The sequence below is a fragment of the Odocoileus virginianus genome, chromosome 4 (genome assembly GCF_023699985.2).
Source record: "Odocoileus virginianus isolate 20LAN1187 ecotype Illinois chromosome 4, Ovbor_1.2, whole genome shotgun sequence".
Lineage (NCBI taxonomy): Eukaryota > Metazoa > Chordata > Mammalia > Artiodactyla > Cervidae > Odocoileus > Odocoileus virginianus.
The window spans coordinates 18,986,191-19,013,789 of NC_069677.1; the positions used below are offsets into that span (position 1 = coordinate 18,986,191).

Here is a 27,599-nt window from a genome sequence, read left to right on the forward strand (position 1 = left end):
CTTTCACTGCTGAGGGAGTGCATGTTCAGTCCCTGGCTAGGGAACTGAAATCCTGCAAGCCAGAAGGTGCAGCCAAAATAAATAAATACAGTTTTCCTTCAAAATGTTACCATTAAATTACCAAAGGATTACAAAAGAACTAAACAAAAGTTCTTCCCAAACAAAAGAACTAAAAAGCAAAAAGAAATATAAAAAACAGTGTTATGGAAGTCTGAGGCCACACAGGGTTGGAGCCTTAAATATTTCAGTAGGTGCTGGGGACATCATTATGCATGGTAAAAAATAATTGATGTGTAAATGATGGTCTTGACTTATTAATTAGAAGTGTAATTTCTCAGGATACTGACTATAAGACAGCTAACTGTGTTGTATGGAATACACTAGAAAAACATACTATCAATATTAAAAGTTATAAGATCTTTGATCCTAGAAGACCTGTGGAAAACCTTGGGGCAACCACCTCACGTGACAGGCAGAAAAACAAAAATACAAAGATAACATGACTGATCCAAGGCCAGCTTGTCAGATAATCAGATCTATAATCCAGAATGTGTGTGTGTTCAGTTGCCAAGTTGTGTCCAACTCTTGGGACCCCATGGACTGCAGCAAGCCAGGCTTCCTGTCCTTCACTATCTCCCAGAGTTTGCTCAAACCCACCCCAGTATTCTTGCCTGGAGAATCTCCATGGAAAGAGGAGCCTGGCATGCTATTGTCCATAGGGTCACAAAGAGTCGGATACAACTGAGCGACTAAGCACTCTCTCACACATGTCCACTGAGTCAGTGAGGCTCTCTAACCATCTCATCCTCTGCCATTCCCTTCTCCTTTTGCCTTCAATCTTTCCCAGCATCAGGGTCTTTCGCAGAGTCACTCTTGGCATCAGGTGGCCAAAGTAATCCAGGATAGATTGAATCTCATCCCACGTTTGTGGCTATCTCATGATTAAAATATTCGTAATTAGGACTTGAAAACTTTTCATAATGCTTCACATCCTAGAAAACACTGAGTTTTTTCAGAGAGCTGAGGTTCTACCTTAAGAAACACTATAATCAGAATTGTCAAGGTGAATGGCCCTCGTAGGGAACCGAAGATGAGTTTTAAGTTATAGTTTTCCAAGGAAAAGAGACCTTCTAAACCTAAGAGAAAGAAAGGTGTTATATGTCGGCCAGAGAGTTGCATTAAAGGCAACTTATGTACAAGATGTTTACAATGGGAGAAATAAGTCATACACATAAATCAAATCTCCTTGTCAGCATGTTCTTCTAGTCACCAAAGTATTACTTGGAAGAATTCAACTTTGAGAATCTGGCCTGATTCTTTTTCTAAAGACTAATCATTGCTAAATAAACTGAATAGGCAATGCATTTGAAAGGGAATTGCCCAAGAAGGCAGTAATTCAGATCACCCTGTAACTCTGGATGAGGGCCTTGGGGTTACTTAACATGTAAAACGAATGACTTAAACTTGATGATTTCTAAGCTTTCCTGTGGCTATGATTCATATTTCTAGTCAGGTCTCAGCAAAGGGGAAATCCGAATACTCGTATTATCTAATACCTGTACAGATGAAGTTTCATGTATTTGCAGTAAATGCTTGTTGCAACAAAGAGTTTCTCTATTTCAAATAGAGGACAGATTTTCCTAAGCCTTACCCTATTCTTAATTGTTTCTTTTTTTAATTATCCCCCTCCTTATGTATCTTCTTATCAAGGTGACTTCTAGAAAGTTAGAAAGGGCCTTGGAAGTCAAATAATTTTATTTGGGATACTATTGAGGAAGCAGAAGCCCAGAAAGGAGAGATGACCTTCCTGAGGTCAATAGTTCACTTGTGAAATGTGAAAAGATGGCTTTTGATTCCCAATTCAAGCTTTTCTCTGGTGAAGCCATGCTGCCTTCCAATTCTGAAAAATTACTAAGAAACATAAGCATCCCATAAAATAATATCCCATTTATATCCCAGGAAATGTCATTTCTAATCAAGCAATGGTCCTATGTCAAAGGACGACAGCTACTTGGGCCCAGAAGCCATGAGCCCACTGCCAGAGGATCTGAAGTTGTGTTTTCTTCCCACAACTTTGTTAAGATGTATGGTATATGCATGACTGTTGGCCAAGCTACCCCGAGGCAGTGTTGGACCAGATCCCAAGATACTCTTGTAGCTATGACCTTTTCAATGTATTTATTTCCTAAGGACAGTGGGGTTGGCCTGACCAGACAGCTGAGAGTTCCTGAAGCCTCCGCTTAAGGGATATGACTTCATAGTTTGAGATACCCAATTATAAGAGATTTCAGCAAAGCATACTTGAAAACAGTGTTACTCTCTAAGCTGTGTCCAACTGCTTGTGACCCAATGGACTGTAGCTCGCCAGGCTCCTTTGTCCATGGAATTCTCCAGGCAAGAATACTGGAGTAGGTAGCCATGCCCTTCTCCAGGGGATCCTCCTGACCTAGGGCTTGAACCTGGGTTTCCTGCACTGCAGGTGTATTCTTTACCATCTGAGCCGCCAGGGAAGCTCAAAGCATACTCAGCTATAGCAATTCTTTGAGGGAAAAAAAGCTGAACTGGGTTGGACATTGGTCAAGTCTTTTTAAGTTCCTAAGGGGAAAGATCATCTCATTTAATTGAAAAGCACTGTCCATTGTTACACACAGTACCCGTCTGAATGACCCACTGCCAGTTTTGGTAACTCTCTTCTTATTCTTTCAAATCCAATCTGTTAATCAACTCCTGGACACTTTCTATCATTCTAAGACTCCTTCTTTCAAGAACAGAGGTACTGTCTCAATTCTGACATTAAATCAATTGTCAATTCTGAATGGCACAACTTTCAGATTAGTAGTAAGCCAATTAAAAAAATTTAAATAAAAGAAAATGGGGGTGGGGGCAGGAGCCTTGCACGCCTGTCATCCTGGCCTGCAAGCGGCTCTCCTTTGAAATGACAAGAAGAAAAGGCTCTCAAAGACACTTTCTCACATGCTGCCAACTGCAGAGGGATTCTTTTGCAGGGGAAGCTTGTCTGATCTGATTCAGACTTGTTTCAGGGTGTGTCTTAGTTCTTCCAAGAGGTCTGCCCTAGGCAAGACCGCATTCATTAGTAACCGAAAAACAAAACTCCAGAGCTGGCAGCCGGGGGGAGATTTTTCTACACGGAAGTGCACGTCCCACGTGTTCTGGTCACAGACACGGCCGGGCTGGTGAGAGGGCCCCGCGGATCCGTGCCAGGCACAGACACAAGCTTCCATTCTGGCACGAAGTGCTGCCAAGCTGGAGGAAACCACATCCTTCCTCATCCTGAGTCCCCTTCTTAAATCGAGTAGTTGTTCAGACGGGGGAAGCACAGTGGGGAGGGAGGAGGCGATATCACTAGATGGTGTTCATTATAACAAGGACAAACCTTTATTCCCAAGATAGTTTCTAAGTGAATTCAAGACAGAATCTCAAAGCCGGAAAGGCCCTCAAATGTCATTTCAATTCAAACTTCTTTTTCCGATATTCAATTCTCCCTGTAATATCCTTGCCAAGTGGATGTAGGGGTGGGGGGTGATGGTTAAATATCTCTAGTGATGGTGAAATCATTACGAGTTCACTTTTCATGTGACCTGAATGGTACACGCATCTCGTTATGTCAAGCAAGACTCTGATCCCCTGGAATTTCTACCTACCTGTCCTGGTTAGGTCTCTGGAGCCATGTCAGGAACGTGCCTCTCTTCAATAGAAACCTTTGGACACTTAACCCAGTATTTCCAGTATCTGAAAGCATCATTTTCAAGCCTCCACAGAGCTCGCAAAGGTGGGAGACTAGGGCTTTTGGAAAGTTCTTATTCCCCTACTCACCTCTCCAAACCTCAAAGTGAGAAAAGCATACTGAGGAAATGAAAACGCCATTAAAACAGGAAGAAGTGGCATCAACTCATTAAGGCACTTTCTACACTACCTGGACTTGAAAAGAAATTGAAAAAAGAGAATGGAAAGCAATAAGAGGCCCGAAATGACCAGTGAACTAGCTCACCCAAGCAGGATATCTAGGAAATTGTCAGACTGATCAGTGTAGCAATTAAACATCATTTACAAGATGCTCATGTGTGCGTAAGCAATGTGATGAGGTCCCAGGATAGAGGGGACACTGCATCACAGTGGGACAAAGCATCTGGCTTCAGCATGGGCTTTGGAATCCCAGAGACCAGGCCTCCAATCCCCAATGACTGTATAAGCTTCTTAGCCAGGCTGAGTCTCAATTTCCTTATCTGTGGGCGGGGTCAGTGAGATAGCTCATGGAATTAGAGGTATGAGGATCACCTGGGATAATTTTATAAGGCACCCAGCACATAGTAAGCATTCCAATTCCTTAGCTATAATTATTTTTTTCTCATTACTAGGAGTCTAGCTTTCAATTCTCCTAAATGTTCCCCTACATAGTGTAGCAAATTCAGGAAGCAGAAAACCCACCTGTTGGGCAGAGAGAAATGAGGGCAATGCTCACGTGGGAGAACCAAAGCAGGAGAAGCCGTATATTAGAGCAGAAAGTACACTGGACTAGAACTCAGAAGGCCAGGTATAGACAGGTTTGACCGACTCTAAACCAGGGACATCCTTATCCAGCCTATTTGCAAAGCCAGAGGTTTAGTCTCTCTGACTGTATGATTCAGTATTCTCAGAGAGCTCTTGTAAGTATTCCTTTTAATGACAGCTAGAAAGCTTGATTTCTGTATACCTCCTCCTGCTCCCTGGTGTGTTATTGATGCCTGGGCATTAATAACAGCAACAACCCTAGATGACCTGAAGTATAGGGCCTGAAGTTGTCACCCTATGCCATAGGGACCCCTCGAGAACAGAACACTGCAAAGGTACACTGATGGAGGTTATAGCTTTTGTATGCACTTGCTGCTGACTGTTGAAATCTCAGTCATACAGTACTGAGTGTAAGTGTGTGTTTTAAATGTCAAGATAAGTGACTGAGATCTGCTGTGTTTTGACAAGTAAAAAGCCAGGAGATATTGTTAAACATGCAGGAATATGTGCTTGGAACCACTGTTAGGGAAGATTTATGGAATGGCCTAATTCAGATTGTGTGCATCTCCTCAGGATGCTAAGGTACCTGCTCAGGTATATTTTTGTAAAGGAGGCTTTCCTCTTTGCCCTATGTTTGGTGTTCTGTGCTTTGAGGAGAAGACAGTAAAAATCCTGCAAGAGGGTGAGGTGTCAGACAGCTGGAACTGTAACACCTGGGTTACAAGGAGCCTGCTCTCCAGATGGAAACAGACCTTGAAGTCAATGAAGTGCAAAAACTATGAACAGATTTAGAACAGAGACAGTCAAACCAGAGATGTGTCCCAAGAAGATTAGCAGGCAGTGGTGCACAGAGTGAAATGAAAGGATGAACAACAGAAAGGAGTCCATTTAATCTATGGAACTGCAGTGTGCTCTTGAATCATCAAGGGCTAAGAGGTCACTCGATGGTCATCACCAACTCTGAGCTTCGGTTTTCTCACTTATACTAATTCAGACCAAACTGATCTTGCAGAGTTGTTGTCAAATCAAATGAGATAATGGACATGTAAGTGCTTTGCAAATTGTTAGACACTGGACTGACATATGGGAAAACTCCTATTACCACTCAGTAAAACCGAAAAGCATTATTTTACTAAGTGAAAATAAATAAATTATAGCATCTTCCTCTCAAAATGACACTGATATGGTTGCTAAGTCGATTTCATTTCCAACTACATACACATGTTCTCTTGCTCTTCACACACCACAGCAGAAGCATTAGGGAGTTTTAAAGGACAGTTATCTTGTATGGCACAAGGACATGATAGTTGACAATATTAGCCATAGATCAAACTGGCTTGGCTTGCAATATACACAAAGACTTTTTTATTCTCAGGATGGTCCTGAACAACCTCTTCTGATGACTCTGAGTCACCTCTTTTGGTGAGAACAGAAGAGAGCTCTGGAATGTAAATTTTCTTGCTTGGATTATTATAATAGAATGTTCATTCATTGCCCCACCTATTCCCTTTCTAAGGTCCAATGCTTTGACACTAATTGCCAGACCAATCTAAAACACAGGTCTGATTATTTCCCTCTCTTGCTCAAGAATATTCAGTGCTTCTCCCTGCCTCACAGGATTAAACACAAATTCCTCAACTGAGTATGTAAAGTCCTCAAAACATAGCCTCTACTCACCTTTTTTAAGTCTGCTCTCCAGTGACCCCAATGTGCATATACCCATCTCCTGGTCAAACTGGGCTCTGACCAGTAAGGCGCCCGATTCCTTCCTTTGCTTTATGTTTTCATCATGTTTCCTTTATCTGTAGTATCATTTGTGGTTTTTAATTTCATCATATTAGTTCAACTGAAATTAACTTTTTCAGAATCATCTTCTCTGTATGGTTGTGAATTAGGGCTGGCCAAAAGGAAATGTGCGTGGGATATGCAGGGGAGAAGAAAAGCAGCAGAAGTTGCTTTGGGAGGCTCTGTCTAGGTACCTGGGTACTACCGCATCTCATGCACGTTACTGATGATCTGGTGGCTCACCTCCTAGGTGGGAGCTGCAGATGGGTCCACTGCTCCCTCAGCTCCTGCCAGATCCCTCCTTCAATGTCTTCCTGCCCAAGGCCAGGTATTTATGAAGCTCCAAGGATAGGAGTATCAGGTCCGTCCGCAGGGCACCCACACAGTATGTTAGATATGCAGCAAGACAGTTAAGGGGTGCAGTGTAGTTTGTCCCACGGGCTCCAGGTGGCTTTCTTCCATTTCACAGCATTGCTTCCTGACTGCCTGCCTATCACAGGCAGAGGCAACAGATTACTTTACTGGCTCCTTCGCAGGGTCCCTAGTGACCCCCCCAACCATCTTCTTTGGGGGCTTTCTTTGCCCCGCTTCTCCCACCATTGTGAGGCTAATCCTTATGATAAATTCCATATTCCATACCATTCATCCACATCATTTCTGCTTCCCTGGTCTGTCCCTAACACATACGTCATTCGTCATCCCTCCTCACTAATCTCTCTGTGTCCAAAACCTGTCCATCACGTCAAGATTCACTTCAAATACCACTTCCTCATAAACCCCTTCCTGAGTGACACACCTGCTTCTTCAGTCAAAAATCAAAATGTTTTACCACATATCTTTTAAAAGTTACATTATAGACCCTTAGGTTAAACTATTATACAAGTTACATTATCAGTACAACCTCTGGTGCATCTTTCTTTCATAATGATCGATAAATTCTTATTCTTCTGGAGTTGTGCTTATGTAGTTGCAATTGAATCTTCAAATTTCATCAGGGTGTTAACTACAGAAAGATCTCAAACACTGCTTAGTATACAAAAGAGCAAATGAATTATCCATACAACCAATCCCTTTCTAATAACATGGGCAAGGAAGAACTAATGCTACTGTGTATGCCATTCTCTCACTTATATGGAGATTATTTCTAAGCCACCTTACCTTTCCATTCTTTTCCCTTAAAGAAGAGCCTCTCCAGTCTGAATCCAACACTATTTATTCTTTTATCCATGGTTCTAGTAAAACTCATTAGTTGGCTCCCTAGCCTATAGAAAAGCAGAAAGCGCTAACTGTACGGAGCATAGAGAGATAACCGGTAGAGTAAGACATGCTAAAAACAAGAAATAATAGCAGATAATTAAGGAGAAAATTTATGAAAATCAGATTACACAAATTTAAAGGATACCAGTTTGAGGCCATTTAGTATATAAGTAAATGATCTCACCTCACTAAATTCTAAAGGAATTACAGTCCATCCAATAAACTGTCCTGAATCACCAATATTAAGTAGTGTTACATATTTTAGAATAATCTTCTTTTGAAATTACTTTTAAAACAAAAAACAAAAAATGTAACAGCTATTGAGATTTCACCATTTAAAAATCCCATAGTAGCACCCATTTTCAGAAAAAAAGGATTTTTTGTTTTTATTTTGTCATGCATTTATTCAACACATGTGTAATGAGTGTCAACTATGATTCAGGTACTGTTCTCTAGTGTTTGTGTAACTTTGCTCCAAGGAAATCACCAAATTTGGGAGACATGGGACCATAAAAATCACACCTTTTAAAATATCTCCTAAAGAAAGCAGAAAAGAAAGTCATTTTACATCAGCACCACATTGGTTTCCTACCAAGAAGCACGTAAAGGCAGCCAACAAAATAGGATGGAGTTCATTGTTGCCAGCTTCTTCCAGGGTGAAATAAACTGTCAACTAGAATGAAGCTTCTCGCCTTCCCCCATAGCCGTTGCTTCATTTCTCTGCCAAACACCTCTTCACTGCAGGGAAGGTCCCAGGAGACTCTAAAGGTGTTACAACCCTGCTCAGTTTGCCTTGGAAGAAAAATGTGGCAAAAAACATTTGTAAGAAATATTTGTTTTTATCATCACAGCTCCCAATACACACAAGGAGGCAACTGTGGCACTTTAAAATTTTTTCCCGTAGTTCACAGCTAAAATTTAAAACTCACATGCATTTGAGAAAGGATTGAATGAGATCATGGAAATAAAGCACTCAGCACAGCTCCTGGCACACAAGAAGCATTGGATCAATATTAGTGATAATGATTAGCAAGAGGTCCTACACACCTGGCAAGTTGTATAAATTAGTCTCATTAAGCGTTATCTGGGGCAAAATTTGAGTCTTTGGCTGTTTTTCCTTAGTCACCCAGAGCGCTCTGGGGCCATCACTGGAAGATAAAATAATTTTACATCAAGCTAGGTTTGGCTGGAGATGGGCAGGATTAGAAGTGCTGCCTGCAGGGATGTTTGGAGAATAGAATCAAGGCAGACCTACAGCACCTTTTACCCCATATTGTTCCTCATGACTGGTCCTTCTACCTACTGATGTGTCTTACTGAGGGCAAGGTACCAGAATGGGTCCTGGAACAAAATTATACACTGATTATATGATTGGATTTGGGGCTTTGATTTTTAAAGGAAGTTAATAAAACTAGTGTAACTGAAGAACTAATGGTATGTGTAAGCATGTTTGGAGAGGTTGTTTTAGCTCAAAAAATAATAAAAGCAGCTTAAGTGGACTAAGTACTAATTATGTTGCAGGTACTCTGCTAAGCACTTTATAAACGTATTTAATCCTAAAAAAGTTCTACATCCTTATGCCAATAACACAAATGAGGAAACAGGGTTAGAGATATGAAGTAATTTTACCATATCTCAGGGAGATTAAGTACATTACCCTGCCCAGTAATAAACACATGTTTATTACTCTATGCTAATAAAATAATACAGTTTAAAAGGTCACACATTTGTCCACTGATTCAATACATTTATTGAACTATTCCTTCATAGGAAGCACCATGAAGTGGAACAAACAGAGATAAATAAAATATTGAGGGTCACTTCTTATAATCAAGGGCAAGCAATATGGAACAATGGTTAAGCTTGCCCCAGCTCAAACTTGACGCTACAGCTGAATAACTCGGTGACCTTAGCCTCAGTTTTCTCTTCTGTAAAATGGTGATTATAACAGCACCTACCTCTTAAACTTATTCTGAGGCTTTGCTAAGTTAATACTTGTAAAGTTTACATTATTAGGAGACATGTACGAGCCTACCGATGCATGTGTCAGTAAAAACTTCATGGAGAAGTTCTACTTTTTGAGAGAAGAGTTAGGAACCATTTAGACTTTTAGACCAGCAAGAAGAAATTGATCTCGGGTAGAATTAAATTTGTCTTTCACATGTTCACCCTTTAGGAGAGCAGATTTCAGAAAATGGTACCTAAAATCTCATAAAGAAAGAGCTCTAGGTCCAATGTCTTGGGGGACTGATTACGTAAAACACCTACACAAGAACTGTAAAATTTCCAGCTGAATTGAATTGAGCAACAGTGCTTACATATCCATTGATTACTTAGTGTATTTGGAAAAAATAATGATACCCTTTGAGAAAAAGAAAAGGAAACTGATTTGCCTACTTAACCTGCTTCTTTTGTTGTTTTGCTGGACATTACAACGGGAAAGAAAGGCTATGAATGACTCATCAATGAAAGTAAATTCTATCCTTGTTTGTTCTAGGAACCTACATGAGATCAGAACAATTTGTTTCTTCACCTTAGAAATAAATTCTTCCATTTTCCTTCACTCTCTGTTGGAGGTTTCAAATATGTCAAACCTGGTCATCATTCTACCTTAGCCCTTTCAGTAACTTCCTGCTGCATTTGACATACAATCCAAACCCCTTACCTCGGCTTCTAAGGCCACTCTGATCTAGTCCCTGCTTATCTGAGGACCTCATCCCAAGCCCTTCTTTTCCTCTCACCAGGCAGTGCCACTTCAACCATGACCAGAACAATCTGGCTCCTTTTCAATCTTTTTTCTAGCTCAAACATCACTTTCTCAGAGATGTTACCCCTGACTACTCTACTTAAAACTGCCCCTCTCTAACAGCCTCCAACATTGTTGTTGTCATTATTTTCATCTCAGCCCCTATTTCCCCTTATTTCTTATCCTGAAATTATTTGTATTTTTTCTGTTTACTTATTTGTTATCTGTTTATGTGTGTGTGTATATACACACACACACACACACACACATATATATTTTTCCTTTTGTATCTCTCTCAAACTGTTCATAGCAACACTAACATCAAGGAATCACCTCAATCACCTCTGCTTTCCAAGGCAATTTTGGATAATTTCTAAATGCATGTATATACACACTTATAAATACACACATATTTTGCACACATATAAATTTATATTTCAATATTCTAAATATATAGTTGATATCCTAATATACATGTACACATACATAGGCAAATAGGTATGTGTATAAGTGTATGTATATATAGAGAATTGGTTAGTTCATTATTTTATATTTGTTTTGTTGTTGTTCAGTCACTCACTCATGGCCGACTCTTCATGACCACATGAACTATAATCTGCCAGGCTTCTCTGTCCAAGGAGCTTTTCAGGCAAGAATACTGGAGTGGGTTGCCATTTCCTTCTCCAAGTGTCCTTCTTGATCCAGGGATTGAACCTGAGTTTGTAATTCATTTACTTATCCATTTCCATCTACTTCTTTTTACTCTATGGGGATAAATAATACTAACATCTATACATTTATTCATTCATCATTTACTCATGATGCTATTTGCATCATTTAGGCAAATGCTATTTGCTAGGTATCTAGGATACAAAAGTGAGAAAAATAAAGGTCTCTGCCTTTGTGGATTTTACTCCAGTGGAAGTACACTAATCACTAAACAACAGACAATATATTAAATGGCATGTGGAAGCCAATAAGGTGATAACTATTATGGACTAAAGAAAAAGTTGAGCAGGGTAAGTAAGATCAGGAATGCCAGGAGTGGGAACAGGAAGAAGGATGAGGGGCAATTTTATAATGATATAAAAGCAGTCAATGAACTTCCCTCATGGTCTAGTGGCTAGGACTCCCAATACATGGGGCCTGGGTTCAATCCCTGATCAGGGAACTAGATCCCACATGACACAACTATGAGTTCGAGTGCTGCAACTAAGGCCCAGAGCAGTCAAATAAATAAATAAAATAAATATTTTAAAAATAAAAGAAAAAAACAGTCAAAATATCCTTCACTGACCAGATACTGAGCAAAGGCTTCAAAGAGATGAAGGAGCTAGCCATGTAGTTATCTGGGACCCTGAGTCAGAGAGGAAACAGAACGGAAATCATAGGAGGCCTTGCAAGATATCTTAAACACTGTCTTATACACGAGAAAAATAAAGGGTGGTTACTTATGCTGGTCTGTCTTATGGGTACTTCTTAGGTATTAACTTATTTAGTTTTAACAACCCAATGAGTAATCTACTTTGTTTATCTCATTTTATATGGAGAAGTTATATAACTTGTCCTGTGTTACACAGATGGAGCCAGAATTTGAACCTATGTAAAATGATTCTGTACTGCTTCTCAGTACAGAAAATTTTAATCTATTAATTCCCAGACTTCAGTACAGAGGCCCTTAAAGTAGTAGGCCCTGCTGCTTTAACAAACTATCCAGATGACTCAGATGTAGATGGTCCACGCTCCACAATTTATCACTAGTCTAATTCCTCCTCCATCTGAAAACTTTCTAAATGTTTTAAAGTAAATTATCACATTTACTTCCTGGCATTTACCATCTCCAATGATGGCCAAACTGGGAAAGATTTTCTCAGGCCAGCTGAAGCACCTACTTGATATATTTCCACTTTTTAATCTGGTTTTATCTGTTGCAGCTGTTGTTGTTGTTCAGTCGCTCAGTTGTGTCTGACTCTTTGTGACCCCATGGATTGCAGCACGCCAGGCTTTTCTGTCCTTCACTGTCTCCCAGAGTTTGCTCAAACTCATGTCCCTTGAGTCAGTGATGCCATCCAACCATCTCATCCTCTGTCATCCCCTTCTCCTCCTGCCTTCAATCTTCCCCAGCATCAGGGTCTTTTCCAATGAGTCAGCTCCATGCATCAGGTGGCCAAAGTATTGGAGCTTCAGCTTCCAGCATGGTTTTATCTGAGTTTCATCAAAGGGGAGAGGCTGGGACTTCCCTGGTGATCCATTGGTTAAGACTTCACTTTTCAACCCATGGGGTGCAGCTTCAATCCCTGGTAGGGGAGCTAAGAATCTCACATGTCTCTCAGCCAAAAAACCAAAACACAAAACAGAAATAATAAACAGAAATAATTGTAGCAAACTCAGTACTGACTTTTAAAAAAGATGGGGGAAAGGTTTTGGAGTAACAGTAGTGCTGAGTTAAGAGGGAGAAAAAGATAAAGAAGGCCTTTTAGGAGCCAGATATTAAGAGCCATGGACTTATTAAATATTAAATATTTATTTTATTTATTAAATTATTAAATATATTTAATCTTACTTTAACCTCTATAAGTAAATATATAGATATAAGTGTAGATATAAATATAGATGTCTGTCTAACCAGCAGATGGCTAGAACAGACTTTTTTTTTTACCATTTCACAGATGACAAAACTAAGTCTGGGCAGGCTAAACAATCAGTATTTAGGATTCAAATCCAACCCTGACTTCAAAGCCAGTCAGCTTTTCATTACCCACTTTATCCATTCAAAGCCCAACCCTGCCATTGTCTTACACTGGAATTGGAAAACAGAAGTATAATCTTCCAGAAAAGTGCTCTTTAGTATGTATTACACTCACAAGTGTCCATCATTTCTATAAGCTGAATGGACCCCTATATCTATTTCAGTGACAGCCAAGCTTCTTCAAATGGGCACTAAATTAGCTCAAAAGAAGAAAGCAGAAAATATGCACTCATAATGCAACAAACCAAATTCGAGCTACATATTTTATTCCTTTATTCCTTTGTATAAGATTATGGTGGTTAATAGGGACTTCCCTGTGGTTCAGGTGGTAAAGAATCTGCCTGCAATGCAGGAGACTAGGGTTTGATCCCTGGGTCGGGAAGATCCTCTGTAGAAGGGAATGGCTACCCACTCCAGTATTCTTGTCTGGAGAATCCCATGGACAGAGGAGTCTGGCAGGCTAGTACATGAGGTCACAAAGAGTCAGACACAACTGAGCAACTAACACATACTACTATGGTGATTAATGGTGCTACAGAGCTTTCTTTAGGAAGAGCTTCCTTACTTTATATATATATGTGTGTGTGTGTCTGTGTGTCTGTGTGTGTGTGTAATCTCTCTTTTCATTTACCAAACAATAAATGTCAACATGCCTAATCCAGGTGTCTGTTTACTCCTCCCACCCCAAAACCTGGATCCAGAAGGGGAAAACAGTTGCAGGTTGTGAGAATGTGGCAAAATCACACCCATAAGGACATAAAAGGTATCTTTATTGTTTTGCCTCATAGTCCTATGCTCACTAGTGATTCTCACTGAGGTCAAGAAGGCTGCCAGGTATCTGGATTTTATGACATTCCTCGTGCCATGACATATGTGTGGATGCCTCCATGGAACTAAGAGTATAGTTCTATTCTTAGCCTCCCGTGGTGCCTCTAAGTCATCACTCTACAGGCACAGACTCACAGAACACCATGCCTTGGAGAGCACCTCATCCAAATTCCTCATTCTAGAGGTGAGAAAAAGGACTCTCAGAGAAGGGAAAGCCACTGACCAGTACCAGGGTTGGTGGACTGAATGATCAAGGGGGAAAAAAATACAACTTGGAGTTAGAAAGCTAGAGTCCAAGTCCCAGCTCCACTATTTACTGGTTGCGTGACCTCTGCAAATATTCAGCCTCTCAAACTCAGGATGTTAAATGATGCTGAAAACATTTACTTTGGTTACCTCAGATTATTGTAAGAAAGAAAAAAACATTTGTCTGCATCGTATATAATAGCAAGCATTTTGAGGGCTTAAAATTCTATAAAAACCAAAACTGTAGGCCCTCTAGTTTCTAATACAGTATAAATTTGGGCATGCACATGAATATCATTGCAGCTGTTAATTCTAATAATGATTAAAATTCCTACATACCAGGATCTTAACAAATATTTTGGCATCTGACTGACACTGACCAAAAGCTAGATGAAATGTGTTTATTATCCCTTTCACAGATGATGAGAATAAAGTAGAGACAGACCACATAAGTTGTTCAAGGTCAAACCCAGGGCAGATGGTCTGATGGTAAAGCCCAGAATCTTACACAACCATAATTTTAGGTCACCATAGCATCTAACCATAACTGGCTTAAAGAAGGAACTATGTTATCTATGAAAAGAACATTTTCAGATATCAGAGTTTATAAAATGACTGGTTCTCTTTTCTGTTGCTTTTAGCATTGATTGGGCAAAGAAGAAGCCTGTGTAATCATAAGGGCTTACATACTGGACAGGAAAAAACCGCAGGCATCTCCTACATGTAAACTAGTCATAAAAGGTCATCCAATTATACCAAGTAAGAGCTGGACTTTTTCACTGCTCTTAGAAATCAAGATCAAAGTTCGCTGCAGCTGCCCACTTCCCTGGAAACTTCCTACTTTCTTGCAGGTAATTCATTTATGTCACTTGACACTGGCCTTGCTGTCAATATATGCAAGCATGAACTTCAGTGTCATCGTTCACTGTGTTTGTTGCAAAATGCCCTGTATTATTGGGATAAAAATGTCTTTTTCCATGACTGAGCCAGTGATATTCAACCTTATTAAAATCTATGACTCCTCATCCTTTGTGTGATTTTGTGCCCACAAAATTTTAAAAAATAATAAAGTTACTTTATTAGTTTGTAGAGATAGCCTTTGCAATAATGAATGATATGATAAAGTATGGGCTTCCCTGGTGTGGCTCAGCAGTAAATAATCTGCCTGCAATACAGGAGACCTGGGAGACGCAGGTTCATTCCCTGGGTTGGGCGGAACCCCTGGAGGAGGAAATAGCAACCCACACGAGTATTCTTGCCTGGGAAATCCCATGGACAGAGGACTCTGGCAGGCTACAGTCCATGGGGTCACAAAGAGTCAGACATGACTGAATGACTGAACACATGTGATAAAGTATGAGAAAACTTGAAAACCAATGCTACAGTACATGATATAGCATGAATCCGTCATTCATTAAACTCTGCACATTTTGAGTACAGGACCCTGTACTAGGTATGGGGCAGGATAAACCATTTCCTCAGCTGTTTAGGTATTCATCATGAACTTGTACAAGAATACTAAGGGACAAAATACTGGCCAACAGTAATAAAAAGAAAAATTTTTAAAAACTTATAATTATCATAGAGACAGAAAGAATATGTTACAAGCATTTAAAAGGGTTTCCAAAACTTGGAAAAATCAAGAAAAATTTGAGTAGCAGGTTTGGAAAGAAAAGTAGGGGAAAGGCGATAGTAGTTTAAGGTGGTGTGGTGTGAGCATACAGGAGACATTGATAAATCTAGCTATGCGAGTCCTCAGGTCTTATGGTACAGTGTCTAATAAACACTGGAGAGTTGACCAAAGAGCTGTGTACTCAGGCACACAAGTTCTAATTCTCACTAATTGGATAACTGTAGGCAATTCTCTAAGTCTCTCAGAGCCTCAGTTCTTTCATCTGTAAAAGGCAGACAATAATATAGATCTGAGAGTTATTTTTATGCTTAAATGAAATGACAGAAGTACATGCACTGATGAATGCTGATTTCCTTTGCCCTCCTCTATTTAACCAGAAAATAGGTTTCTTGGCATAAAACAATCAGGGTATTTTCTCTTCATTCCCCTTTCAATCTTTAGCCTTGACTTTTACAAAGAGATGTGGTGATAGAATTTCAGAGTTGAAAGGAATCTTAGAGAAAAATAACAATGCATTGCAGCAGAAGAGCCTTAGAGATTCACTAGAGTAGCTCTCTCACACTTTAGGCACAAAGGTAATGAGGCTTCCCCCAGCACAGGCAAGATAATACCAGGATCAGAAGATGGGATGGGGAGGGGTGGGTCGTGGGTCTCAATTCAGGTCCTCAGTTCTAGTCCAGAGGCTGCAGAATTTCAGGTCTTTCCTAGATCTAAAGTGAAAGGGAAAGATGGGTCTCAGCAGTGGTGCCTCTTTGTGCTACATGACAACGGCCTGCTATGTAACCTCTCTGAGTCTCAGTTGCCTCAAAAGTACACAGGATGACTATAACGACTGAATGATATGATGCTGGTAAAACACTTAGAACAAGCCATATGGGGATCACTAAAAGCGGATCACTAAATGATTTAATCAAAAATCCTTAAATTTTGATTTTCACAACTGAACAAATCAATAAATTAAAAGAACTGATGGCAGAAGAAAGAATTAATGTATAGCAAATAACTCTCATGAATGAGGTGCTGAGACAGACTCAAGCTTCTAGATAAATGTCAGTGTTCCTGTTTTCTAGCTGAGGAGACCTAGGCACATCTCCGCATAATAACTTGCCTCAGGAAGACGCGAAGACTCCACACTGCCACAGCTGCTAGAGCTAGTCAGAACATGGTCAGACCAGAAGGAGGTCCCCTAACAACCTTGTCAATGTAAGCCATGCATGCTCACTTTCAATTAAAAAAAGGAAATGAGTAGCTAACCTGATTTAATCCCCCCAAATACCAGATACTAAATGTTCTGTAACCTTCCTGTGCTTTGGGGTTTCTGTTTCTCCCACAGAACAATTTCCAAAATGGGTAGAGCACAGTAGGTGGCTCTCTTTAATATTTCACAGGCAAGGCAATAGTGACTCACCAGATCCTACATCTGTGTCATCAGCAAAAGCCTGACAAAGTTGAGCAACAACTGAAACTGTGTGTGTGTCAGAGATAACCTTTAGCTTTTTCTTCTGCTTCTTCCTCCGTTTTCTCCAGCTCCTTTCTGCTTTCCTAACTGTGCCAGGTAAGATGACGCTGACTGCCTACCTTTTGGCAAAAGCAAACATATGCTTCCAGATGCCAAAAGCAAGAAACACAGTGTTTCTCCCCTAAATGTATTTGCCAGCCGGTCTGCTTGCTGCAAAGCAAAGAAACCTGAAGTCTCAACAGATAAATGGCCCTACTGACTGGGCCAGAAACAGATCTGTTCATTTTCCTACATAAGCCTGCAGCCATCAGTTTCCACCGGGAAGACTGAACCCCAGACCAGTGATCAGCATCGCCAACCGACAGTGGTCTTTCCTATAAATACTGCCTCTGCATACTGTTCACTATATCCCACCCTTTCCATCCTTGGAATTAGACAAAAGAAGAGAAAAATGCAGTGGTCACTCATGGCATTTGTTCCTTAGCCTTCTTAAGGCCCTGAGTATTAGCACTAGGATGGCTGAAAGAAGAAACCATCCAGAACAGAAAGAAGGCCATGACATAACTCTGCACTTTATGTCTTCGTGGTACCCTTCTGCCTAGGAATTGAAGGTATACTGCATCAGACACATGTGAGCAGACAGGCTGCCCTAGAGGTTCATCACTCTGAAACTTCTTCTCCTGACAGCTGCCCCACCAAACTCCACAGAGCATAGTTCTCTCAGCAAAGAACTATCCTCTTCAGGACAGAATGGATACCCTGAAATCACCAAAAAAGTAAGGTCACCCTAACAAGTGTCACGTAAATTGCTAACGATGCCATTGGAGAGATGACACGAAGTCCCAGGAAAAGCCCTCCACTAGAAGATCAAAAGATGTGAACTGTATTTCTAAGACTGAAATTTACTAACCACCTGACCCTTGACAACTTCTCCTTTCTCTGACTCTCATTCAATTTTCTTCTCAGTAAATTGAGATCAGCTAAGAAGAGATATCATTTAATGAGCACCTACTCACTACACTCATTTTACATTATTTGACTTAATTTACTCTTTATATGAATCCTTGGGGTAAGCATTTTTTTCACTTTAGAATGGGGTAAAACAGAAACTCTAAACAGTGAGATAAATTGCTTAGCATTACCCAGCTACATAGGAATTAGAGATGGAATTTGAATTTGATCAGAAAACTGTTTTTTTTTCATACTTTATCATATCATCATGTTATCCTTCCACTATTACTACACCCATTATGTCCTTCTCTCAAGGCTATTGCAAGTAGCAATGAAGATAACACATATGGCATATGCTGGAAATTGTAAAGGCATATATATACATACATACATATATATATATATATATGTAACAAACAGTCTAGATAAGGAGAAAAGGTATAACTGAATAACCTTTCTTTGAAAAACCAGAACTAAAAGGAGTCAGCTTTCAATCTCCCATCCCCTTGTTCTGACCTTATTTTGAACATTTTCCTTTTCCCTACAAGTCCCCGGTCTCAGGCATGTGTTCAGATGTATCCTGGCCAGCTCATCACAATGCATGCACACGGAACAGGCTGACAGAAGCAAGCATTCCCATCTCCTGCAAATTCCTGGTGTGGGAGGTACCTAAGGGGACCACCAAACCCTGTCCTTTCCTCCAGGTGTATCACACCCCCACCCTGCACACTTCAGTAACAACAGGCATATGCAATGGACCGTAAAGCAGGCAGCCAACTATAAATACTGGATGCTCAGTTCAGGGACTTACAGCACAGCCAGGAGATAATAGTAAATAACTGTATGAAGTCAATCAGAATAAAATCAATTGTTACATTCCAGGTGGGGGTATATAAGGGACACTATTTCATGTTAAAGTACCAATAATACCAATAATAAAGGATGACTAGACAGGGTGGACACATATGGATGTTTGTGTTTATATGAGATGTTTGTGTCCAGAGGGACTGAATTTAGGAGCATCACTGTATAATCCAAAAGAAATGCATGTAAATCTTCTTGTTTTCCTATACTAGCTGAAAAGTATAAAGCTGCTTGTCTGACCTGAGACAGCAGGAATAAAAGGCTTAGAATAGTCTGCAACATAGATGAAACTTGTAACTTCTCCTCTTGTCCTTCTACCTCTCATCAAATTCAAGACCCTCTTTGCCAATAAAGGCAGCCTCAGATCAAAGTTTCACAGAACTAACGTTTGACCTAAAAACTAGCAGGGAATTGGCATCACTGAGAAACATTTTATATTCCAAGTCAAGCATCTACTATCAAAGTCACATGTAGAGGGCATTCAGAAAACACTATGAAAGAGCTGTTCAAACTCCAAAGAAGGAAACACCACAACATCCAGATTTTTAAAAAAGTCACTCTATCTGAAAAATCAGTTCCTAAAAAACCCACTGTCTCCAAGGTTAACATGTAACAATATTTACAATTGCTGCCATCAATGTCAAATTGACCAGGTGCCAAGTCAGGCACTGTGATAACCATGCGGTCTGAATTACCCCGTTTCATCCTCCCAAGTGACCGAAGGACTCTTTGTGACCATTAAAATCTCCATTTTACGGCTGGACCAAAAACAGGCACACACACACACACACACACACACACACACACACACACACACACACAACAAAAAAACGAAACTAAGTATCAAAAAGACTGAATAACTTGCCCAAGTTCACACAATTAAAACGAGGCAGAGCTGGAGAGAAAGCCAGGTAAATCCTCCTCAGCTGGTAGCTAACCTGAGATCCTGGAGCAGAGCAGTGTTTCAGGATTTCACAATCAGGGGGTGGAGGCAAGACAGGCTGGGCACCGGCTCTTAAAGGAAACGGCAGAAGTTTGCTATCATATTTGTGATTTGTCTGTGTAACTCAGCTGCCTCCTTCCTTCCCAGGACTTAGCAGTGAGAGTGGCTATGGTTCTGTGAGGTCACCTAATCCTATATGAGAAGCATCGCATTTCCCACAGGACCACTGACCCCGCTTCCCCTGTGGCTGAAGAGAGCAGGGTACCAAACGGGGTGACTGGTGTTGGGACGTCCCTCACCTCTCCACTGACCCCACCAGGAGTCTGACAGGCCCCCCTCGGCGGGGCACGTTTCTGAAAAAACAGGTCGGGAAAGAGGGAGGGAAGCTGTAAGCAGCCTTTACCCAGGCTGTCACAGGTTCAAACTGGAAGCGACGAGATACCCAGTGGCAACGCTGGGATACACTGCCCCCATCTATCCTCCTGGTTCACAGCAGCGCTCCAGAGAAATCAAGGCGGGGGTATACCAGGGTAGATCCCTCAGAGCTGCGAGAAGGGTGCAGCGACGCGCAGCCCTCCCGTAACGGCGTTACTTAAATGTTTATAAAGCAAGGATGGGACTCGGGACAGTGGGTTCGAGTGCTGACCCCGGCACTAACTAGCTGTGCGACCTATCCCAGCCGCCGCCTCGCTCTATGCCTCAGTTTGCCCTTCTGTAAAACAGGGTTGAAGGAGAAGATCTGTCAGAACCCGTCCACCCTGAGATTCGGTAGGTCGGTGATCCCACAAGCCCTCATCACCGCACCAGACTCACCTTTCTTGGGAGGAAGAGAGGACGTGGTGAAGGCGGCGGGAATGAGTGCAGGATCGCCCAGCTCCGAATCTTTCGGTGCGCTTGGCCAAAGCCCAGCCCCGGGGACCCCGATCCGGCCAGCCTTCCCGCAAGGAGCCTCTTACTTTCCGCCGCACTTTCTTTTTTCCCCCTTTGGGGCTCCTCCCCTGCCGCTGCGCGATTGGCCGCCGCCGCGCGGCTCCGGCTCCACCCGCCGCCTCGGCTCGCCAGCCACCCGCGCTCTGGGCTTCCAAGAGCTCAGGCCGCGGGGCGGCACCCACAGCAGCCCCGCCCGCGGCGAGGAGGGGCGGCGCCCCGCCCGCGGCCCGCCAACCCGAGGCGGCGCTAGGCCCTTCGGTGCCCGGCCACCTCCTGGGCAGACTGGAGCGCGCAGAGAGGGAGAGCGTGGATCCCGCAGCTTGGCACGATGCCAGGCGCTTCGGGTAGATGTGCCTCTGCTCCACACAAGAGACGTACACTTGCGCTCATTGCAAGATCCTGGTCTCATGGTCGGGAACGCTGTCACCCTGCCTCTTCCTGGCTCTGTGTATTTAACTCTCTGCTGCACCAAAGCCATGAATCTGTGCAGAATTTGCGCCCCCGTCGTGTGCCAAACCCAGAGCGCTACAGGAGGAAACATACTCCACCTTGGTGGTCCGGACCCCCTGCTCCGCTGCAAGTAACAGTCATGGGAACAAACTATTGCTCAGACAGCAAAATGAAATCTGTATTTTCCACTGGCGTGTACTGGTGTGCCTAGCAAGGTGCCTGGCAACGTTGGCACTCAGTACATGTATACTGAATTAGTGAATGAATTAAATCATCGATATAGAACCAAGGGATCGCAAAAGAATCACTCCCTTTCATTCACTCCCTTTTCTCCAGATATCTGAAAGAGCCCTCAGCCAACTTCTCCCACTCTAGATGGTAGTCTGTGTAGTCATCCTGAGCTTTGCAATGACTGTCGACTTCTTTGTTCAAGAACCTTCTGTTGATCTCTATTGCTAGTCCATCACCATTCCTTCCTGGCTGGCAAGGCCCTTCAACACCTTTCCTCATTTTTGAGACTCCCAACGAAAGCCAAGCCGACGTGTCTCTTCACACACACTTTACTGTACCACATTTATGTCTTACCTTCTGTTCGTACAACTTCCCTGGTGGCTCAGGCGGTAGAGCGTCTGACTACAGTGCAGAAGACCCGGGTTCAATCCCTGGGTCTGGAAGATCTCCTGCGGAAGGAAATGGCAACCCACTTCAGTATTCTTGCCCGGAAAACCCCATGGACAGGAGCCTGGTAGGCTATACTCCATGGGGTCGCAAAGAGTCAGACACAACTGAGTGACTTCACTTTCACTTTTCTTTCTGTTCTTAGTTCAGTCGCTCAGTCATGTCCGACTCTTTGCAACCCCATGAATCTCAGCACGCCAGGCCTCCCTGTCCATCACCAACTCCCGGAGTTCACTCAAACTCATGCTCATCACGTCGGTGATGCCATCAAACCATCTCATCCTCTGTCGTCCCCTTCTAGTCAACTCTTTGCATGAGGTAGCCAAAGTATTGGAGCTTCAGCTTCAGCATCAGTCCCTCCAATGAACACCCAGGACCTATCTCCTTCAGGATTGACTGGTTGGGTCTCCCTGCAGTCCAAGGGACTCTCAAGAGTCTTCTCCAACACCACAGTTCAAAAGCATCAATTTTTCGGTGGTCAGCTTTCTTCACAGTCCAACGCTCACATCCATACATGACCACTGGAAAAACCATAGCCTTGACCAGACGGACCTTTGTTGGCAAAGTAATGTCTCTGCTTTTTAATATGCTGTCTAGGTTGGTCATAACTTTCCTTCCAAGGAGTAAGCGTTTTTCAATTTCATGGCTGCAGTCACCATCTGCAGTGATTTTGGAGCCCAAAAAAATAAAGTCTGACACTGTTCTTAGAGTTGCCTAATTGAATCTTGTTTGTTTATTTATCCAAAAAATTGAGATCCAAAGAAAGAAATTAAAGAGAAGGAGAAAAAAGACGTGAAGGAAAAAGGTCCTCATGAATTAGTAAGTAGAACTAGGAGGTGCCAGTCTCTAGGAGGTACCAGCTGGAGATGAACAGCAATGCAAAACTCAGACACTGCTCCCTCAAATGGTTGAACTCTCTAACATAAAATAACAATATTACTAAAGCTGTAGTCCTGTTCATGTGCTTTCACTTATTGCTATCGTTTATGGAAATCAATCCTGAGAAAGCATTTGTCTCTGGATACCTGGCATGCAGGACCTGTTGACAACATTGTACCAAAAAGGAAACAATCTAAAATTTTAAAAGTTTATTTTATGAAGTAGAAGCAAAACTGTTCTTTGATTTATTATTCACTCACTCATGAAATATATTCCAGGACATCGAAAATTTTTGTTCTGATATAATACGCTCATTGAAAACTTTTATAATATATGCTTATATATTATATATGCTTAGATAATATATATAATATAGATATATAGATATATATAATATGCTTATATATATCAGTTAATTTAATTTTCACAATCATCTGTAAGTTACTATTATTATCTCCAATATGAAGACTTGACGGAGAAGTCATATCTTGCCTAAGGCCACTAGCCTACAAGATGAGACTGCAAAATGAGAACTGAGGCAGTCTTCTTGCTCTTAATAGATAGTCTCATGTGCTTTCTAGAAGTCCTGACTCTGTGCCAGGCACATGTTGGTGATTCATAATTTAACCAGATGTACTCTTGGACTTTGAGGAGATAGTCCTAGTTTGATGAGGCTCATACTACATAGACAAGTCATCACAATGTTAATATTGTAATTTTAAGACAAACAAGTGACTGAGAACAAAAATGGTTAAATAACTAGTGCTGTATATTCACACAATAAAGTATTTACTGTCATAATTAACAGATTATGAAACTATGTCTACAAAGGAAAAGACATAATCAAAAAGATTGTGTAAAAGGTATGAAAACACGGACAGTGATTGAAAGGACTGTGGAAAATGTTCATGTGTCAAAATTATGGAAGTATTTTTCTTTTTTATTTTGCTTAATGGCCAAATATTACTGTACAATTAGAAAATGTTTGAAAACCTCACATACTAGGCATTCAGTGACCAAGTGTGGATGAATGAATGAGGTTGCAAACTCACTGACGTCAGTGCCTAACAGTGTTGAGTGCATTAGAAATGCTCAGAAAAATATTTTGAAATTAACTGACTATTGGAAAAGCATCATTACTTGCTTCTTCCCTCTGCTGCTAGCCTCTACTTCTTTTTTCAAGTTATTTTCAATTATTTTGCAAATAGCTGTAAGGGGGCCTCAGAATTTGTTTTTCTCTTGAACCCAGTCCAATCTGACTTTTGTCCCTAACACTTCATAGGCAACGTGACTGTAACTAATGACTTTCACTTTGCCAACTTCAACGGTCAATTCTTGGCCTTCTTACTATAACTGTTTAGAAGCATCAGATACAGTTGTTTCTCCTTTAAACTCTTTTTTACTTGACTCCTTGTTTTCCATCCAGTCTTTGGCATGCCTATAGTCCCTCCCTAGGACATCTTATCTCAGGCATTTATGTGGTTAAAAACTTTCATATTTAAATATGCCATAGGAATCACAAACTCTGTTTCCCCTCTTGCCTCCTTCTTATCTCTTCTTAGATGTGTCATACACACTTGAAACTTCACATGTTCAAAACAAGCTCTTTATGTATGCCTCCTCCTCCAGCTTTTCTAGCATTGTAAGAAAAGTCAAAAAATTGAAAGTATTAGTTGTTCAGTCATGTTCGACTATCTGTGACCCCACGGACTGTTGCCCACCAGGCCCTTCTGTTCATGGAGTTCTCCAGGCAAGAATACAGGAGTGGGTAGCCATTTCCTTCTGCAGGGGATCTTCCTGACCCAGGGATTAAACTTGGGTCTCCTTCATTGCAGGCAGATTCTTTACAATCTGAGCCACCAAGGAAGCCCAGCTTTATAAAAAACACTACTTTTGCCCAGTTACTTAAGGCAGTAAGTTGGATTCATCATTGATCCCTCTCTTTTAGAGCTCATATAGAATCTATCAACAAATCTGTTTTCTCTACCCTCAAAATGCATCTTAAATCTGACCACTATTTCTCTCCTCACTGCAACCACCAGAGTCCAAGTCAGTCTCTTTGCCCTTCAATGGCCCCCCTGCTCCAAAGTCTCCAAAGTCTTTCCTCCAAAGTCTTTCCTCATACTTCAGAGTGATCTTTATAAATGGAAATCAGAATAAATACAGGCTAGTGGTTGAGGTCTGAGCCAGATTTCTGGGTTCAAATTCAAATTCCATAACATAATAACATAAAACATTCATGTTAGTTAACATTTTTTGCTTCAGTTTCATTATATGTAAAATAATAAAGATGATAATAATATCTACAATATAGGGTTGCAAAGTTAAATGAGTTAATAAGAGTAAAATGCTTCCCTGATGGCTTAGATGGTCAACAATCTGCCTGCCATGTGGGAGACCTGGGTTCTATCCCTGGGTTGGGAAGATCCCCTGGAGGAGGGCATGGCAACCCACTCCAGTGTTCTTGCCTGGAGAATCCCCATGGACAGAGGAGCTTGGTGGACTACCCTCCATGGGGTCACAAAGAGTTGGACAAAACTGAGTGACTAAGCACAGCACATGAGTAAAACACTGGGAACAGAGACTGGCACATGTGAAGTGCAAATGAAGTGCAATGCAAATTTAGTTGTTATTTTTACTGGTAATACTATATAATACTCTGCTCTCAAATAGTTAGTGACTTGTCATCATGATTAGAAGATTTTCCAGACAAGGCCATACATGACTTGACCCGGAGTTACTTCCTCAAATCTCTCACCGTGTGCTCCTTACTGTGACCCAAGCACACGAACATGGTCCCATTATGGGACCTTTGCACTTGCTGTTCCCTGTTCCTGGGATGCTCTTCCCCATGACTTGCTCCCTAGCTTCATTTATATCCCTGCTCAACTGTTACCTTCTCATCAAAGCCTTTGCTGACAATCATATAAAATATATTTATTCTCTATCTTATTATGTCAGTCTTTACTTGTTTGCTGACTATTTATTTCAGTAGAGTGTAAGCTCCAAGAGGATAAATTGGTGTTTCCCTAGTAAATAAGTAGTATTTGCATTCAGTACTCATTTAATAAACAATTGCTGGACTACGAATCTAGTTCAAAACTCTCATTGCTAAGCTGAGACCCAAAGATATGAAATCACAAATTTCTTGCCCCCAATTTTGATTCTTTTTTTTTTTTTTGGCCAGGCCAGAATAATTGGAAGAGGGGAAGAAAAACAATAAATGGCTGGAGCAAGGTAAAGAAAGTACTGTACAGAGACATTTTACTTTAAGTTTTTGGAAGGTAAAGAGCCAAAAATAAAAATGTGGAAAGGGAAAAAAGTAATTATGTCACCTTCCATATCCTTTTAAGTTCCCATTTTTTTTTTTATACTTCTCTGCCCAATTTGCTTCCATCCAAATCCAATTTCTGTAGGTGTTCTCTAGCTGTCCACAGCCCTCTTATAGGAGTCAATTATGCCTTTCCTCACTCCCCGAATTCCCTGTGTTTAGAAGTCATCTCTCTCTCTTCTTCCTTATTGCCTCTGTTCCCTCAGTTTGGTTCACTGGGTATAGGGAAAAAAGTAGATGAAACCAAATCATTAAGGTGGAGATTCCTAACTGCTCAGCCCTGTCTTATCAGAGGTCCATGCTCATGTGCCAAAACATACATATCAAGCATTTGAAGCTCAAGTATTTTGGAAGAGGAAATTGGGCTATGCAATGGGGAGCTTTCTTCATTCATATCTTCAACCTAGCAGGCTATGTTAACTACAGCCGTGAAAGAAAGGTAAAAGGTAAACTCTGGATCCCCTCCGGAACTCTCTTTGCACAGAGGTGAACCCCATAAGTGGGGGTTCTTCCATATGGAGATGTCAAAGATAAACACAGTTCACATTAGTTAAACCAGTGGAAGTAGATTAGATTCAGGAACTCCTGACAGGAAGGGAAAGGCCTGAGCTCCATCCCAATTTGTGCAGAGGAGATCTGGGTATCATAAAGAGAGAAAGAAGGTGTAGGGGCTCAATAGAGTCAGAGAAGTGAAAAATTATAGGGGGATGGTCAATGTAAATCCAATTAGACAGTTGTCACTGGTGACTGGAAGTTATTGAAGTTAGGATTTGGTCTTCCCACAGAGACCCAGGGTCAGAGGCCCTATTTTTCTTGATGCCTACATTTTGAAGAAGTAGCTCTCAAGTCCTCCAGAAAGACACTTCTGAATTGTAACAGATACATAGTCAATCACTGTAAATGCTCTAGGAAAGAGAAGTCAGAGATCCATCGTCAGATGTTGGATGGAACAAATAGTAAGTTTTCCTGGAAGCTTTGAGTTTTCTCAGGCAGCTATTTTAATGGGAGGCTGCAGTCATCATGCAGCTAGACGCCATGCTTGAGACTGATCAGGTCAGTGCAGGGGTTTGGATGGAGTTGTTATGTGCTAAGAGTTCTGCAGTTCTTAGAGGTCTGTTGTTCCCCTCACGGGATAGCCCTAGTGAGAGAATCAGCACCCAACCTCCCCATTGCTTCTCCTAAGACTGGCTCCTCCTCCCTGGGAATGCTGTCTTCATGGTGCTCCCTGAGTACCTCCAAGGGAACCAAGCTAGATGAGTGCCAGAGTGACAGGCAAAGACATGTTTTCCAAGAGACAGCCTGAGTCTTCTTGGCCTATGGCCTAAAGCTCCTGGAGACTATTAGAAAAGACCTAATTTTCT

General features: G+C 41.4%; 1 protein-coding gene across 7 annotated transcripts in view; it reads right to left on the minus strand.

Annotated features, from left to right (window-relative positions):
• Window positions 1–21,017, minus strand: part of IL1RAP (interleukin 1 receptor accessory protein) — a 149,216-nt gene extending 128,199 nt beyond the window's left edge. For 3 of the 7 annotated variants that reach the window (XR_002313374.2, XM_070466244.1, XM_020890483.2), the window contains exon 1: window positions 20,784–20,866. The gene's annotated coding sequence lies outside the window, so the exon portion shown is untranslated. Of the gene's footprint in view, window positions 1–6,537; window positions 6,769–19,892; window positions 20,045–20,783 lie in introns of those variants that run through there. The other 4 variants (XM_020890480.2, XM_070466242.1, XM_020890481.2 and 1 more) reach the window with 4 other exon arrangements.
• Between the last annotated feature and the right edge of the window lie 6,582 nt (window positions 21,018–27,599).